The sequence below is a fragment of the Ambystoma mexicanum genome, chromosome 2p, assembly GCF_040938575.1.
Source record: "Ambystoma mexicanum isolate Mex_15411 chromosome 2p, UKY_AmexF1_1, whole genome shotgun sequence".
Lineage (NCBI taxonomy): Eukaryota > Metazoa > Chordata > Amphibia > Caudata > Ambystomatidae > Ambystoma > Ambystoma mexicanum.
Genome location: NC_090923.1, coordinates 996851374 through 996869014, shown reverse-complemented (window position 1 = coordinate 996869014; position 17641 = coordinate 996851374).

The window sequence follows — 17641 nt, the reverse complement described above, 5'->3', positions numbered from 1 at the left end:
TTTTATCCATATTTGTAGTGGGCATGGAGTACATGTCTTGCCTGGAGACTGCACATCTGAGCACTCCACCCAAAATACAGCAAAGCTACTACGAACAGGGGCATAACCGAGGAAGGAGAGGTTCACCCTGGAAATGCACGAGGATACCAAAAAAGGTGGCGCGTCTGTTTTGGGAAGGTTTGGCTGTCCTGCTGTTGCATGTAGTGAGGCAGAAGATTTCCTACAAATGGCTCATTCTTGGAGAACAACCAACCTCAAAGTGCAATCGTTTTGTCCTTAAATAAGTACTTCCAGAGGATCAGAGCTCTCTGGTCAGTGGGAGATGGATCATTTTTCTGGGAGGTAGAGAACACCCTCTCAGTGGATACTGTGAAAGGTGTGACCACTCTCTGAAGCTAGAGTCTCTCCTGAACTGAGGGGACAAAAGGACAACATAGAATGCAGGTGGTTAAGGGGTGAATATCAAGCACCTGTGTTTTTCTTATTGTGTTGATTCACAAAGGAATCTTTACAAAACATGTAGATAAGATCAGCATAAAACAATGACAGTACACACATATGTTGATTTATGATCCCCACATTTTTTTTTACAAAAGGAACAGCCGAGACAAATAAGATCAATATAAAACAAAGGTAAATTATATATTTAAATTCATTTCCCATTTTTGTTATCGACTTGGTCACTCATGTCATTTGTATTACTCTGAAAACCTTATCAAAGGTACAATGAAGGCCAGATGATTATCTAAAATCGTTTTACAGATAGGCACAAAAACTAAATATTCAACCCTTGCAATCTAAAAGTTATGATAAAAATGTATAGAGACACATATAATAATTTCAGGACATTTTCAAGTTTCTCAATTATCCAAGGCTATAAGGTACTTAAGCTCTTCAGGTGAGATTCAACCAAAGACAAAATCTAATTATGGTAGTTTTTACATTCGTAAATCGTGTTTGAAATATTGAATCCCTTAGAGTTTCTGAAGGTCTAAAAAATACATTTTCAAATGTGAGGTCCGCTCGACTACAAGCATCGGACATGCTGTTAATAAATGTTGCAGATTTTCTGGCTGATCCATTTTTTTTTACAGAATCTGCCTATATTGTCGTATTTGGGTTCATGTTTCCATTTTGCTTGTACCTCATTTGTTCTTCATAGGTGGAGCCAAAATCTCAAAAAGGCGCTTCTTTATTTCGGAGACAGAAACTTGTGTAGGTATGATTCTGGTATTCAATATTTTTTGAAGCCATACGGGTTGTTGCAGAAATCACTATATTTCAGTCATAGTTCCTGAGTGCAGATCCAGTCTTGTTGGTAGAGCTTCTGCTTAGCACAAGTCAGATTTTTGATAAAAAATTCAGGTAAGATATCCGCCGTCGCATGATTTTCATACTTTCTTGTTTCCAAGTGGCAACACAGCTGTGATTGGATGATGCTAAATAGGTGGATATAATTTGCAATAGGGATTCTGAGGCAGTAGATATGAGGTATTTCCTATATAGCGAGAATAGTTTCCTGGCATAAAAACTATGTAAAGAAAGTAAGCCTAGTTCATGTCTCATTATGCACATGTGTTGTGAGAGGGGTAAGGAAAGGACATGCTTCCAAAATGTGCCCTCTAGACGGAGCCAGAATGATATCGGTCTCCACATCTTGGTTTCAGCCCCATATAATACTATGGGGACAACTTTCTGATAATAGAAAGTGAGTAATGGTGAATAGGAACATTTCCCATACTTTGCATGGATAATGCGGGCTTGTGCAATTGCAGTTGTGATTTTTTTCTTCCGCTCCACAATGTAAGGCAAGTAGCAGTTATGAGGATTCAAATTAAGGCCCAAGTAACAATATTCGTTAATAACTTGGATTTCTGTTCCATGAATCATTCTGCCTCCTGCCACAGTGCATGATTTCTGTTTTGGCCAAGTTAATCGATAAAATATTTTCATCTGCGTGCTTTCCTAGAGCTGTCAGAAGGTTTTGTAGGCCTCTTGGGGTTTTGGACAGTCGAAGCAAATCATCTGCATAAAGCAGCCATTGAATGGAGTGAGGTCCTAACTTTGGAGGGTCAGAGATGATTTGGGCAAGATTTTGCTTTAGATGTGAAATGAAAAAATTAAATAGAGCAGATGCCAAAATACATCCCTGCTTTAGTCCTCTAAAGTCGAAATTGTACGGGTTAATTTTCCTTCCATGGTCAGTCTGATTTGGACTGTTGTATCAGCATGAAGTTGATGAATGAGCATTTGAAAGGCACAAGGGAAGTTGGCTCCTTTTAGTTCATGCATTAATAGTTCTCTCGAAACAGAATCAAAAGCCGTTTTGAAAACGAAGAAGGCAATATATATTGGCTGTTTCATTTCAAGATAGTGGGTTTTGATAGATAGCAAATGGATAGTAGTTCCCAGGTCTTGAATGAACCCAGTTTGAAATGGATCTTGTAGCTTTTGTTCAGTCACCCATCGATTAAAATCTCTCGAGATTAGACGTGCAAATAATTTCCCTGAGTTGTCAAGGAGGGCAATGTGTCGATAATTGGTAGGAGACCGCCAGTCTCCTTTTTTAAAGACCGGTACTACCACTGATTTCTGCCACGATGGAGGAATGATTTTTGTTGCTAGTACTTGATTAAATATAGTATATAATATTTTAGCCCAAGCCTCAGGATGGAGTTTAAGCATGGCATTATTAAGACCACCAGGTCCTAGAGCTCTAGAAGAGCTGAGTTTCGAGATGTAGTACAGGATATCACTCTGGTCAAAGGCCAGACCAAATGTGGCTGGTGGCATTAGGTTTGCAGAGGGTGGAGTTGAGGAGATTGGTGCATATAAATTGGTGTAGTGGGCGTTCCATACCTGCTCTGATACCGCATTAATCGGCCTCGAGAGCTGAGTAATATGGGTTGCTCGGTTTAGAAGATCCCAGATTGACGCCTAGTTTTTAGAGGCCATGGCTGGTAGCATTAGCTCACCGTCTTTTTCAAACTGCAGAGCTTTACGGCTGTGCACCCAAATCTTATATTGTGTGTTGATCTGTTTCAAGGCACGAATTTTGGCCCCTGAGGTAATGAGCAGGCTGCTCTTTTTGATCGTCAGAAGATGACCTTCTGCTTTTGTAATTCAGCTTCCTATCTGTGTTTGTGCCTATGGATGTTTCTGGCTGTCAACGACGGGTGCTGCTTAAAGAGTTGCAGAGCCGTGATATAATGGCCTTCGAGTTGGGTTACGTGACAAGTCTTGAAGTGACGTTTTGAATCACATCATCACGTTAGTGGCTGCTAAGGAAAGACAATCCAAACTCTATTGAGCAAAACAATGAATGAACACTCTACAAAAGAAACTAAATAGGCAGACATAAACATAACCTTTCCAAATGGACGTACAGAAGTCAAAAGATAATATTTAGTATTCAAGCTCTGAAAGGTACGCTTACGAAACCACACATAATCAATGAATGACTGTTGTAAGTTACTAGAAAAAAGTACCCGTTCTCCGAACAGGTTCTGTGGACAGACATGACAACACTCAATTGTTGAAAATCAATGATCCTGTAGGTCGCTGTTCCTATTAGCTTATTGCTTGGTGGACTTTGCACTCTGAAGTAAACTGCACTGAGAATGAGCATGTGTGGCTGTGACATACCTGGGAGGAGAAGTTGGGGAGGAGCTGAGTGTTGGTGTGCTGCTGCATACTGGGACCTACTGTGCTCTCTCCCCCCCTGTTGCCTCATCCTGGCATGGTACATTTTGTTGTTGTGCATTGCGGTACAAATGTCCCAGAAACCATGCATTCTAGGGTTGAGGACCTGTCCTTCTGCGACCACATTGATGTTTTGCAGATTTCAGGCAACAAACCCACAAACACATTTTGACTTTTAATAAAATCCGAGTGGTATGGTGTACAAATATCATGTAGCCAGTATTGTCCGAAGGGTCCTAAAAGGTAACTATGCAAAATGTAGTGCAGATTGGTGAAATGATGTGGAATTGTATAAGGAACAACGCTTCGACAAGCCCCAAACCCAGCCATAAACCCACACATTTTTGTTGACATCCGGGGAACGGGGTGGGGTGTCCAAATGTCATGTAGCCAGTATTTTTCGGAGGGTCCTATCAGGTGACTATGTACAATTTGCTGCATATTGGTGAAACGGTGTGGAATTGTATAAGAAACAATGGTTCGCCACACCATAAACCCACAAACAAATTTTGACTTTTGCTGAAATACAGTGAATGGGGTGGGGTGTCCAGATGTCATGCAGCCAGTATTGTCCCAAGGGTCCTAACAGCTAACTATGCAAAATGTGGTACAGATTGGTGAAACGGTATGGAATTGTCTAAGCAACAACGCTTCACCATACACAAACCTGCGAACACATTTTTACTTTTACTGAAATCCGGGTGGTGGGGTGTACAAATGTCATGTAGCCAGTGTTGTCCGGAGGGTCCCAACAGGTAACTATACAAAATTTGGTGCAGATTGGTGAAACGATGTGGAATTGTATAAGGAACAACTCTTCGCCCAGCCACAAACCCACACATCTTTGCTGAAATCTGGGGAACGGGATGGGGTGTCCAAATGTAATGTAGCCAGTAATGTCCAGAGGGTCCGAACAGGTAACTGTGCAAAATTTGGTGGAGATTAGTGAAACTTTGGAATTGTATAAGGAACAACTCTTTGCCAAGCTGCAAATCCACAAACAAATTTAGAGTTTTGCTGAAATCCAGGGAAAGGGGTGGGGTGTCCAAATGTCATGTAGCCAGTAATGCCCAGAGAGTCCTAACGGGGTAACTATTCAAAATTTGGTGCAGATTGGTGAAACACTGTGGAATTGTATAAAGAACAATGCTTTGCCAAGCCACAAACCCACAAACAAATTTTGACTTTTGCCAAAATCCAGGGGACGTTGTGGGGCATACAGCTGTCATGTAGCCAGTATTGTCCAAAGGATCCTATCATGTAACTGTGCACAATCTAATGCAAATTGGTTAAACAGTATGGAATTGTATAAGGAATAACACTTCGCCAAGCCTCAAACCCAGCCACAAACCCACACATTTTTGCTGAAAACCAGGGAACGGGGTGGGGTGTCCAAATGTCATGTAGCCAGTATTTTCCAGAGGGTTCAAAGGGTAACTATGCAAAATCTGGAGCAGATTGGTGAAACGTTGTGGATTTGTATAAGGAGCAACACTTCGCCAAGCCACAAACCCAGAACATTTATTGGCTTTTGCTGAAATCTGGGGAACGGGGTGGGGTGCCCAGATGTCATGTAGCCAGTGTTGTCTGGAGGGTTCTAAGAGGTAAGTATGCAAAATGTGGTGCAGATTGGTGAAAAGGTGTGGAATTGTATAAGGAAAAACGCATCGCCATGCCACAAACAAACCCACACATTTTCACATTTATAAATAAAGATGGATAAAATAAGCATCACAGATAGACCCGATCATCTTATTTATCGACAACTTGACACACAATCCTGTGAGACCACTTCCAAATACTGTTCCCAAAATCTGCTTCCATGGGTACTCCTGTGGCAGGTTTTGTTGCTACTTCAGCCGTGAGCCTCACCTTCTTGACATTCAACATCTAGGACAAAGGAAAAATAATATGGTGCAAGTCATCCAGGACAACCCACTTCCCCTTGAATGGCAACACCACACCGTGAAATCTTGCATATACCACCAAAATTGCAATGCAACAACCTGCTCTCAACTAGCGAATCGATACCGTAACACCACCCTCAGGGACAACAACACTTCCTCTCCCTCAAAGTGCAGCCAGCCTGTCCCATCCTCCGCCATACACGACTGTTTCCAGATCAAATGTAATTTGTTTCTATTCTCATCCAAATCTACGTTTTCCAAAGGTTCATTGGACACGACATAGAAAAAAAGTACCACTAAAAACCTTTTTGCGTCAATGACTCCACCGGGACTCAAAAAACAGCTTAATCTATTTCGCCATTCCTTCGTGAATACGGGTCTGGAGATTAATGTGGATAAAACACACTCGAAGGTGTTATGCCAGCCTCCTAAAAGGGAGCCTAAATTATTGATGTCTACTTAGGGTTGGACGTTGAACAAGTATCCACATATAATTAATTACCTTGCTATAAGATTTGCGAGCAAGTGTACATGAGAAAATCAGATCGAGAAACCATCCCTAGTACTGGAAAGATCAAGCATCGCAATAGCAAGGTTTGCGAAGTCACATGGGAATGGTGGCCGAAGAAGTAGGAGATGCAAGCAAGAAAAGCAGCGACATTTGTGTCTGAACTGTGGGGATACTTGAAAACAGCGCAATTGGCAATTAGCAAGAATATATTCCTTTAAAAGATGTGTCTACCAAAGGGAGTCCCAAACATTCCCCTCAATATTAAAACCAATCTACCCGTAATGCTAGATGACTTGCTGGTGATGGCCGCACGTTACTGGGTCCGAATATGGACTTCTCTCCCACTTATCAAGTATAGAGCGGCGGTGTCAGACATTCTTGCACAGACAGTGGACCTTGCCCCCCATGGTGCAATCATATTAAAACCTTACTAAACTCTCTGGATCTTTGAGACTGGTGGGTGAACCCATCCAGGTATAAATAAGAGGACTAAAGAGTTTCTTAAACTTATATATAGTGAAAAGGTACAAGAACATTTAATTATTGAATGTCAACAATTTTCTTTGGGATGTTTAAATTGCTTTAATTAAAAAAAAAATGTGGTTTCAAAGAATACTTATATCAAATCAATCCACAGTATCCTAGAGCACTGTATGTCAGGTTTAGATTAGGAACTCTACCACGGGCTTGCTTCAAGAAAATGTGCAATTTTATGTATGATGATTCTTGGAGTTATTGCTTGAATAATAGAGAAACTCTTGCACACTTGAAACCGATGTTGTGAGAATTTGGAATTTCCCGAGTTTATGTGAAATCTAATGTTATGAATTTTGGACTGCAGTTGAATTTTGTCAATATGTTAAGTATATTGATGAATGTTTTGATAATGAGTTTATGTGAGATGATACATTTATACGTTTAAAAAAATGTTATAACATGGTTTTATTAACCGATTCACATCATCAAATTAACCGGTCACATTGGTACAGTCACTTGGTGTTCAGACATCATATGCAGAACTCTAGAACATGCACATAATCACTTAGGAACACAAGGGAGTGGATGTTAATTCAGTACAGTTGACTTATATTCATACCAGAAACCCCATAGAAACAGGTGAACATGCATTCCCTCCCCCAATAAGTCCACTTCAGGTTGAAGCCGTATGCAGGGTCAACAAATAAGCCGTGAGAGGTCCCCATATATCCCTAGGTTTACTCTGTGCCCCACATAGGGCTACATAGTCTCTGTCCATGTTCCTCAACCAGATTAAGTCTGACAGCCACCTGGAGGCCCCAGGCCGGTTTGCATTAGTCCACATCATCAGGATACAACGCCTGGCCACTACAATACAGGTCACCAGCAGCTTACGATATCGCTTCGGTACCCCGGGCGCCCATCCAAACATACCACACATTAGTGTACATGGAACAGCAAGACCCAGCATGTTCGGCATAGTTTTCATTACCTCCTCCCAGAATGGTCTTAACTGTACACACCCCCACAGCATGTGCGTGAATTCCGCTGACTCAGTGGGGCATCTAGGACACTTGGCTGATCTGGACTTGTCATAATTGTGGACCCGAGCTGGGGTGATATATGCCCTGTGAAGTGTTATGAGTTGTAGTAATTGCAACCTGGAGCTAAGTGCCCCTGTATGCGTAACCCCGCACAGCACCCTCCATTGTTTAGCCCTAAAAGATTCCCCTGCTTCCTCCTCCCACCTCTGCCTGTATTTGGGGGACTTACGCTGCGTATCAACCAGATTGAGCTTGTATATAGAGGATAGCACCCCACGACAACCAGAGGATTTCCTAATGTAGTGCAAGAGCGGGATAGTGTCCGGCATGGCAGGGAAACTCAGGTATCATTTTCTGATCGCTGCTTTCATTCTAAGATACTGGAGTCTCTCCTGGAGGCCACCCCACCATCCTGTTGGAAAATATCTCTTCTGACATAAACACCCCATCGGGGTACAGGTCCTCCAAATGCTCAATCCCCACGTCTTCCCAATCCCGGGCCAGGGCAGCATCACACGTCGGTTTTGGGACCTCTATGTACCATAGCGAGATACCCAGATCTAAGGGATGCCCCACCCCGAGCCTTTTCAGGGCTCTCTTCCATGCCTGCACCGTACATGCCACTGGGTCGATCCCGCACCTGTTTGCAACTTTGCCCGAGATCAATACCCCCTGTAGGGAATATGGCCTAACCGACTGCCGCTCTAAACGTACATGGGGCACATGCTGCGCATCCGGCATCCAGTATTGGGTAAACGACAATTGAGCCACCAGGTAATACGCTTCAATATCCGGCGCACATATTCCCCCTCCTCCCAAGGCAATGTCAACCAGTCCCACCCAATAAGTGGGGGCTTCGGGTGCCAGACCAACTTAACTAGCTGGGTACGCACCTTGCGAAAGAAGTCTACCCCTGGCCAAACCGGGATGTTTTGAAATACGTAAAGGAGCTTGGGCACTACGACCATTTTGGCGAGAGCTACCCTACACACATTTATAAGTTATTGTATTTTGTATTGTATTGTGCTTTAGTGATGTAAAATAGATGCAAGCTGCAAATGAATGAAAACTGTTTTGTATGAACATAGGCAAGGCCTAGCCAAATTCCATCAGCAGAGAATGTCTCCACAAGCCTCCGGACGCCTGCCCTCCATTGACCTGCTTAGCTTGGCAAAAGGCCTCGACAACCCCTCTCTTCACTCCCTGTTCCATGATGAAGATTTACAGCCTGATTCATGGAATTATTTGCGTGAAAAACGCAGATTTGCGCGCCTTTCTGCCTGAAAATCCCTGTTTGAAGTCTGGGGATTTTTCACGCAAATAATTCCATGAATCAGGCTATTCATGTGGTGCACCCTGTAGCCTGCCCTTACACTTGTGAGCAGTTCATTAGAGATCAACAGTGCGGAGTCTAGGTGTTTTAGCCGATTTCCAGTCTTCGATTTTCTAGCGTATGAATCTCTTTTTGAGAGTGCCTTTAACCAAAAATCCACTCACGCATGTAATGGCCCAGATGTCTGTATAACAGCAACCGACGCTGTAATCTGTCACACTATTTCCGGTGCACGTCTTGCGTCAGTATTCTCCTCCCCATGCCACCCAGGTTTGCACAGCCTTCCCTATTTCCACATGCCGATCCCCAATTCAATCCATCTCCATGCCTCCATGCAGGGTTTCACCCCTACGCGCATCTGCCAATGTCTGCACAGACTTGGTAGGGCCACCCTCCCGCAGATATGCTCCTGAAATGAGATATTAGGTTTTCATTGTTTATGAGCCCGAAAAAATAACAATAATCCATGATAATGCACTAATACACCATGCAGGCACAATACTGTGTGCGTAGTCAAAACAATTTGATGTCCCTATTAGGTAAGATCTGCCGTGGTGTGCACACACAAGACAGGCACCTTTGATATGGGGTGACCCCAATTTTGGCCCTCTCTCTCCCGATGCATCTCAGATGCTGGCCTGTGAAAAGATAATAGAAGGAGAGAGTGGGATTCCTAAATAGAACCTTTGAGATTTATGAAGCTTAACTTCGGGATCCCCTGTCCCGGAAACTGAGGATACTTTATGAGTGGAAAGTATATATGATCCTTGACCCTGAACCTGCCAATGCCTTGCGTGAACACTGTTAGGAGAGGACAGCTGAGGCTGCCCAATTCTGTTTCAAAAGGGATCTATGTGATCACTGCGCCGCCCGTACTGCCGACGACGAATATGTCGACTCCCATTACGGCGCGGCGATCAGATAGATCACTTTGCCTGCATCCCCCAGCCCGCATTGCCCTACCCACTCCCGCACCCCACTTAACCTTTATGGCAGCGCACTTCTCTGTGCACCGCCGACTCCCCACTACCCCTGCAGCGTCAGTTCCTCTCAAGTGCGTCTGAGCTGACGCTGCAGGGTCCTTTATCTTTTTTTTGTTTTACTTACTTGTCCCCCGCTTACCACAGCGCTATGCAGGGGACACCCCACAATCCCCGACTCCCATTGCAGCAACCAAGTGGGTTGGGAGACACCCCCGAAACTCCTGCTCCGTTTGATCGCAGTAATGGGCGTCCCCATTTTTTTAAAATGCTGACTGCACAGTAAATGTGCAGTCAGCATTTTAAAGTTGCAGTAATGGTATTTCTCCTTTCAAAAGAAGGATGTAGAGCTTCCACTAGTTGAGTGACCCAAACAGGGAATATTGCTTTTTTCTGGAACAATATCTCCATGAGATAGGGTTTAGTTAGGCAATCATCTTTGCTCCTAGTGTGTGGTGGCTGGTGACCCCCGTGAAGGGAAAATGGAGCAGGCAGATCATATGGAGGAGGTTTTGAGCACCCTAAAACCTAGCTTAAGTTAAGAACCAAACAAGCTTCAAAGGGCTTTTTGAAGTGCAATGGTTTAAACTGGCGTTCGACTGAGTCTGAGTATGGTTAGCTGTAGGTCACGGTAGTTGGCGTTTGATTGAGTATGAGTATGGTTATCTCCAGGTCACAGTAGTTGGCGTTCGACTGAGCATGAGTATGGTTAGCTCCAGGTCACAGTAGTTGGCGTTCGACTGAGCATGAGTATGGTTAGCTCCAGGTCACAGTAGTTGGCATTCAATTGAGACTGAGTATGGTTATCTCCAGGTCACAGTAGTTGGCGTTCGATTGAGCATGAGTATGGTTAGCTCCAGGTCACAGTAGTTGGCGTTCGATTGAGCATGAGTATGGTTAGCTCCAGGTCACAGTAGTTGGCGTTCGATTGAGTCTGAGTATGGTTATCTCCAGGTCACAGTAGTTGGCGTTCGATTGAGCATGAGTATGGTTAGCTCCAGGTCACAGTAGTTGGCATTCGATTGAGTCTGAGTATGGTTATCTCCAGGCCACAGTAGTTGGCGTTCGATTGAGCATGAGTATGGTTAGCTCCAGGTCACAGTAGTTGGCGTTCGATTGAGTCTGAGTATGGTTATCTCCAGGCCACAGTAGTTGGCGTTCGATTGAGCATGAGTATGCTTATCTCCAGGTCACAGTAGTTGGCGTTCGATTGAGCATGAGTATGGTTAGCTCCAGGTCACAGTAGTTGGCGTTCGACTGAGCATGAGTATGGTTAGCTCCAGGTCACAGTAGTTGGCGTTTGTTTGAGTCTGAGTATGGTTAGCTCCAGGTCACAGAAGTTGGCGTTCAACTGAGCATGAGTATGGTTAGCTCCAGGTCACAGTAGTTGGCGTTCGTTTGAGTCTGAGTATGGTTAGCTCCAGGTCACAGTAGTTGATGAATGAGAGATAGGGGAATTTCCTGCATCGGTCTGGACTCCGTTTGCCAAGCATTGAACTCTTGGTATGTAAGGTTTGGCTATAACACTGTGCAGTAACCCAGTAAGGTGACCTGTTCGCTGCTATGCACAACTTCTTAATAAATGGATAAAACGTCCCGGGTGACCATTCAGGTAGATGATAGTAATTGTTTTGAAGGGGCGAGTTAATTGGGCAGCAAATAAGCCCCCCCTCCCCCGCTTTGCAGCAAAAGTAACCTGTGAAAAGAACAATACACATTTCAGAGACTAGGCCATAACCTCTAGTAACTTAGATGTTTCCAAAATGCAAAGTTGAAAGTTAATTGTTTAGCCATTGTATCTACATCCATTGTGTATAAATGAGCTCTATGTTGAGTGCTTAAATCGTAAAAACATATTTAAAAGCAGTGGCAGCAATTTAAGATCTGCTGTACACACAAAATTTGATATCTCTTGTTCAAAGATTTTGTTAAAAGTTTTCATCTGGCTCGCTTTGCCATTTTGCCCTGTGAACTCCTTGCTTATTGTTACGGTGATGTAATGCTTATTTAATGGGATATTAGGTGTTAAACATTATCATTGTTGTATTGCCAGAAACATTTGAAAAAATCCCTTAGGTTGAATTCTTCAACCGTGCACTCAGATGACCGTGCCAACGGTCCGAGCAAGTACAGGCTTGAATGTCATAATTACGTTTCCGCTTTCCTTCCATCACTCGACCTGGATGCCTTCATCTCTCGCGATGAATCAGCATTCCACCTGCACTCTCGTGACGCAGCTCGTTGGCACGTGCATGCGGCTCGCACTTATTCATGTCTCCGCTCACATGGCCTTGGCTTCCATTAGCGAGGGATGAACAGCGTTTTAGTAAGACTCCGATGAGTTCCTTGGCCGTGGTTTTGGGGGGCTCAAGCTGTGATAGAGGATGATGATTTTTTGAGGCCGACTGGATAATAGAAACTAGAAATGTGAAAGCAGCAACCTAGACATAGAAGATGTTAAGCCACAACCTTCTGGGGCCTTGAACCTTCCAGTGCCTTGAAGCTGTATATACAACTCTGTAGCACTTTATAAATACAATAAATACACTTAGTCACCCCACAGGAATGGAAGGTGCAATGAAGACAGTTGCAACATATCACAGAACGGACTGTAGCGAAATACCACCCACTGGTAAGTGCCCACGGGTGCCACCGAACATCTCCCTGAGGTGGTGCCCAGTAAAGAGAACCCCATGTCCATAAGGGGTTCGCTTAGTGGGTGCAACCCACTTTGCTACAAAAGCGCGGGTGACGGAAAGGGGTCGACGACACGGATTAAGAGAATGTTTTGGGGCAATGCATCTGTGACTTCCCGGCAGCCACCGCAATTTCCACTTGCGCTGAAATAAATGTTGGTCCTCTAACTGGATGTATTTATTATGCAATACGGTCTTCGGTCTCCTTTGACGTCACAGTATAAAGTGTACAGTGAGCTGTTGCCTGCAGCATACTTACGTTTGTTGAATTACCTTGTAAGTGGGAGGGATTTGCCCTGCTGGCATCACAGGCTGCCAGTTTGCCTGGCATTCCACAGCACATGTGTTAAAAGATAGATCCTCATTACGAGTTCAGTAGTGGTTGTAAATCCATTACCGACACTTTTTTGAGTGGTAACGGAATTGCCGCCATTTTTACCACACCACCGAATCCTGAGTTTGGAGCTCAAGTGGAGGATTCACCTCCAACGAACAGCTGAAGTTAAATCTCCACTTTACCTTCCATCTTTGGTAGACCTTCCAAGACGGAATTACTGCTCAAGATTCAAAGATCCCATTGAAGCCGAGCGTGATGCGTTCTGAAATGTGGCAGAATGGTGCCAGGTGGAATACAAAAGTAAATGGGAAGTGGCATCATTTCATAGGAAGGTGCCCATTCCATTTGCCAGCCGGGGTAGATGTATACATCAAATGCCCTATGGCCCAGCAGCTCTTGTTCCAACCTCACCTTTGCCCGGCAAGAACTCAGTCTAGTATAGTAATATGGAGATTCTTGGCTAAAAATTATAATATAAGCAAACCGCCAAGCTTAATGGTCACCATTTCTGCCAGTCAGTCTGACACCAAGGGAGGGCATCGCAATGTTTTTTGAGAAAGAGCCCTTTGGGCCTCTTGAACGAGACTTTCACTGGGTGCAAATACCTTTCACATCACGCTATTACCGGTGCATTTAAGGGTCCACCCAATCACAATTCTGGCAGCATTTACCCCCAGCTGCACATTGGGGGTAAATGCACCGGAAAAATGCTGATTTTTGGTGCAATTACTGCACGGTAATACCCCCACCGGTAATTATGCCGAAAATTTCCCATTTGGGTCCAATGGACCCAATGGGGAATTACTTTTAGCACTCAACCCGTGATCCGCTGGTAATGCTACCGGATGGGTGGACTGTAATGAAAATACAGTTGGGCGGTATCCCGATTAGGGAGACCGCCCAACTTGTGATGAGTGCCTCTGTCTTTGAGGCCTACTGGGAACACTGTCCCGACGTCATTTGGGGGTCGCCAGAGGTCGCAACTGCGACCTCTGAGGTCTCCCTTGCGACCTCTGTGGTCTCCCTTGCGACCTCTGTTAAAAAAAAAGAAATAAAAAAAAAAACATTTCGTTTTTTTTTTCTTTTTTTTTTTTTTCGTTTTTTGTAATGCAAGGTCCTGGAGTGGCTGGCTCTTATGTTCAGGCCCTTTAAAAAAAAAATAATAAGACAAATAAGAACAGGAGTGCCACAAGTCTAACACTTTCAGCACTGGCCCTAAATAAGAAAGAATAGGAAACCAAATAATGTGTCTTTCTGGAATTCTGTACAATAATTGCTAAACTCATTAAAGGTTTATTTCAGGCACACTTCAGGGGGTGAGTCACTGATTTAGTCTGTTCTTAAACGCCTCAACTCAGCCTTTAATCCTTCTGAGGTCGATAAATGAGTACCAAGACAGGTTGGGTGATATTGGGTGTATATTTTTTCTATATAAAGCGCTTAAGTGTAAGTGCTATATAGTAACACATCATTATCATTTGGTCATGGACGTCTGCTTGCATTCACAGTAATTTGGTAATATGGGCCTATACACACTGACCTTAACGCTACATATGGCAATCCATTCTTGCATGAAATGTACATCACATTATAGTGATATCGTAACCATATTTTTCGTACTGTACAATGCTGTGATGTCACTTCCTGTTTTGGCAACGGGTGAAAGGTTCGTGTTCCATCGCTTCCCGCGATATCACTTCGGGGTGGGGTCAAATGATATCAGTTCCTGTGATGTCATCAGGGGTCAAGGGTCGTGTGATGTCACTTCCGCTACCCCTGGCATTTTGGTGAAATGACATCCCTGACTGTCCCTAATGCCACCTTGGCCTGTCTCATTGTCCTCTCCAATGCTTAGCTCAGCCAGTCATTCCTGTTGACTCCCTGCCTGCCGCTTCAGCCTGATGTCTGTCATGCCATGTGGACGTGCCACTGGCATTCTTATCATCGACAGTTCACCCGGTCTCGCTAGCTGCCTCCTATTACCTCCGCCGGCGCCCTCACATTCTTAGGTTTAGATTCATTGTACCCAAATTGGTCTCAGCTCTGTCACCGCGTTGCCATCTTGACTTTGACTCCGCTTTTACTTGTCACTTTATTATTTCCATCCTTTCCCCCTCACCTTTTGCTTGTAGGCCCCGTGCCACTGACATGACAGTGTGTTGTCATTTTGCTCACTCCTCTCATTTTCAGGAAGCAGCACGGTCTTAAAGCAACCAATCAAGAACATTCCTAAACCTACAGCACGCGATCAGTTAAAATAAGAAAGAAAGAGTTGATGGGTGGAATTGGCTTGCTTTGTTTCCAGCCGCACCCTCATTCTCGGGAATGCGTATGACCTGGTAAAAATGTTTCCCACGTTTTTTTCTCTGCATACACGTATTGGCCCAGATGCATGGGGTCTCGCTGCGGCAGGCCAGATGGCGCATCAGAATAACGGACCGTGCACAACTTGACTATGGAACTAGAGGTGGCAGGGCAGCGAATTCATGGGTATATGACATGATAGGTTATGTATAACGTGCTTAATACCCAGAGGTTTCTAAGCGCGGACCCAGGGAACGAACCTCTGTTGCTCTGTGTCGCCTTGATTTCAAAGCGAGCACGTTGCCCCTGAGCTATCCTCCTGAGACAATAGCCGAGGCACAGCAAAGCCTGGGGGCCTGGCTTGCCTCTTGGGAGACACATGAGCAGCGTAGTGTACATTTTAAATAGAATAGCTTATAGATTGAAGAAGTAGCATGCTTGAAGTTGTGAAACGCTGACAAGCGGGGGGGGGGGGGGAGGGGGTGGGGAGCCAGCCACCATTTTTGGGGGATTTTAGGGGCATCTTAAAACGTTGTTCCTGACGATATGATATGTCATATGGCATTTTTAACGCCCCTATACACAATGTTTCAAGGCGCGACGAGGCAAGGGAGGGGGAACAGAGGGAGGACAGTGGCAATGATCTTACTAGGCCAAGTGACATTGAGATTGCTCAAGTGCAGGGGAGGGTGGAGGGGAAAAGTGCCAGGAGAAGGGGGAGGGGGCAGTGCTGTACATGGGATCAAAACAATAACAAGAAGTTTGGCCAGCAGGTGGCAGGTGCAAGGGTAAGTGCAGACAGCAGGTGTCCAAAAGAGCAGGTAGGGGAACTGCAGGGCTACAGATACAGACCCAAGTGCAAGTGTTGCCGGGAGGCAGTGCGAGTGTGCAACTGGGCGGGCAGGGACCTGGGCCTGAAATCAGAGGGTAGCCAGGTGACCAGTGCAGTATTAGACAGGAAATCAGCAGGGGAGAGGAAGAGTGAAGGCAGAAACAAAGAGGGAGGTCTTGAGATGATTAAGGAACCGTAGATGGTTCTTCTCAAGTTTCAGAGAGGCAGGGAGGCCGTTCCAGAGGCAGGCCCCAGCCAAAGAAAGAGATCTACCACGACTCATTGGTTGGAGAAGCGACTGACCCTGAGGGAGTTGGAGGTGGAGGAGCAAAGAGCTTGAGTAGGAAGGTATTTGCGTGGAGAGAGTTTGAGGTATTGAGCACCCGGGCCCCAGAAGGCCTTGTGGACAATGCAGAGGGTATTGAACCTAATCCTTACAGCCACAGCAAGCCAATGCAGAGATTTCAGTGCTGAGAGATACGATCCCTGGACCTGAGGCCAAGAACAAGTCTCGCAGTCCTGCTCTGGATGAGTTGCAGAGTGAAGAGAGTAGAAGCAGGCAGATTTAGAAAGAGGCTGTTGCAGTAGTCCAGCCTAGAGCGAACCAGAGCTCTGGAGACAGTGAGCTTCTGGGGAAGGAGAGGAAAGGAAGAATACCTCTGAGTAGGTGCACTTGGTAGTTTGACTTCTTAGAGATGTCAGAGATGTGAGGAGAAAATGAGAGTGTGGAGTTGAAGATGACCTAGAGGTTCTTAGTCTCACAGGTTGGAGCAGGAAGAGGGCCAAGTGATGCTGGTCAGGGAGTGACAGGAAAGGAGGGTGCAGGTGTGCGGATTACGAGAATCTCCATCTTACTGGCCTTAAGGCAGAGATCAGTGGTGGTACACCACTCCTGGATAGCAGACAGTCAGAGATGAGAGAAGGAGAAGAGGTGGCAGAGGGGAGCCTGAAACGAGCTGAGTGTCATCCGCATAGCACTGAAAGTTGGAGCATAGAGCAGCAATGTGGTGGGCGAGAGGTGCCAGGTATTGGTTGAACAACCAGGGAGAGAGCTTAGACCCCTGGGGAACACCACAGGTAGAGAGTGAGATAGAGGAAAGGAAGGACCCAAGTTGGACCTGGGAGGGTCAATCAGAGAGGAACGAGGTCAGCCAGGCCAGGGCCTGATCAGTGATACCCAGGTCATCACAGAGATGATTAATCAGGATGGCATGGTTGACCATGTCAAAGACAGAAGACAAATCAAGTAAGATGAGGACAGAGGGGAGGTTAGAATCAAGGTTAGAGAGCAGGTCTTCACGGATGTTCAAGAGAGCAGTTTCCGTGCTTCTGGTTGCTCTGAAGCCAGACTCATGGTCATGGAGACAACCAACAGATTCAGTGTGAAGATTAAGCTGGGAGATGGCCAGCATTTCCAGGAGTTTGTCCAGGAAAGGAGTGATGGAGATTGGGCGATAGTTAGCCGGGCAGAAGGGGTCGGCTGAGGGTTTCTTGAGGAGAGGGTGCACAAGAGAGGGAT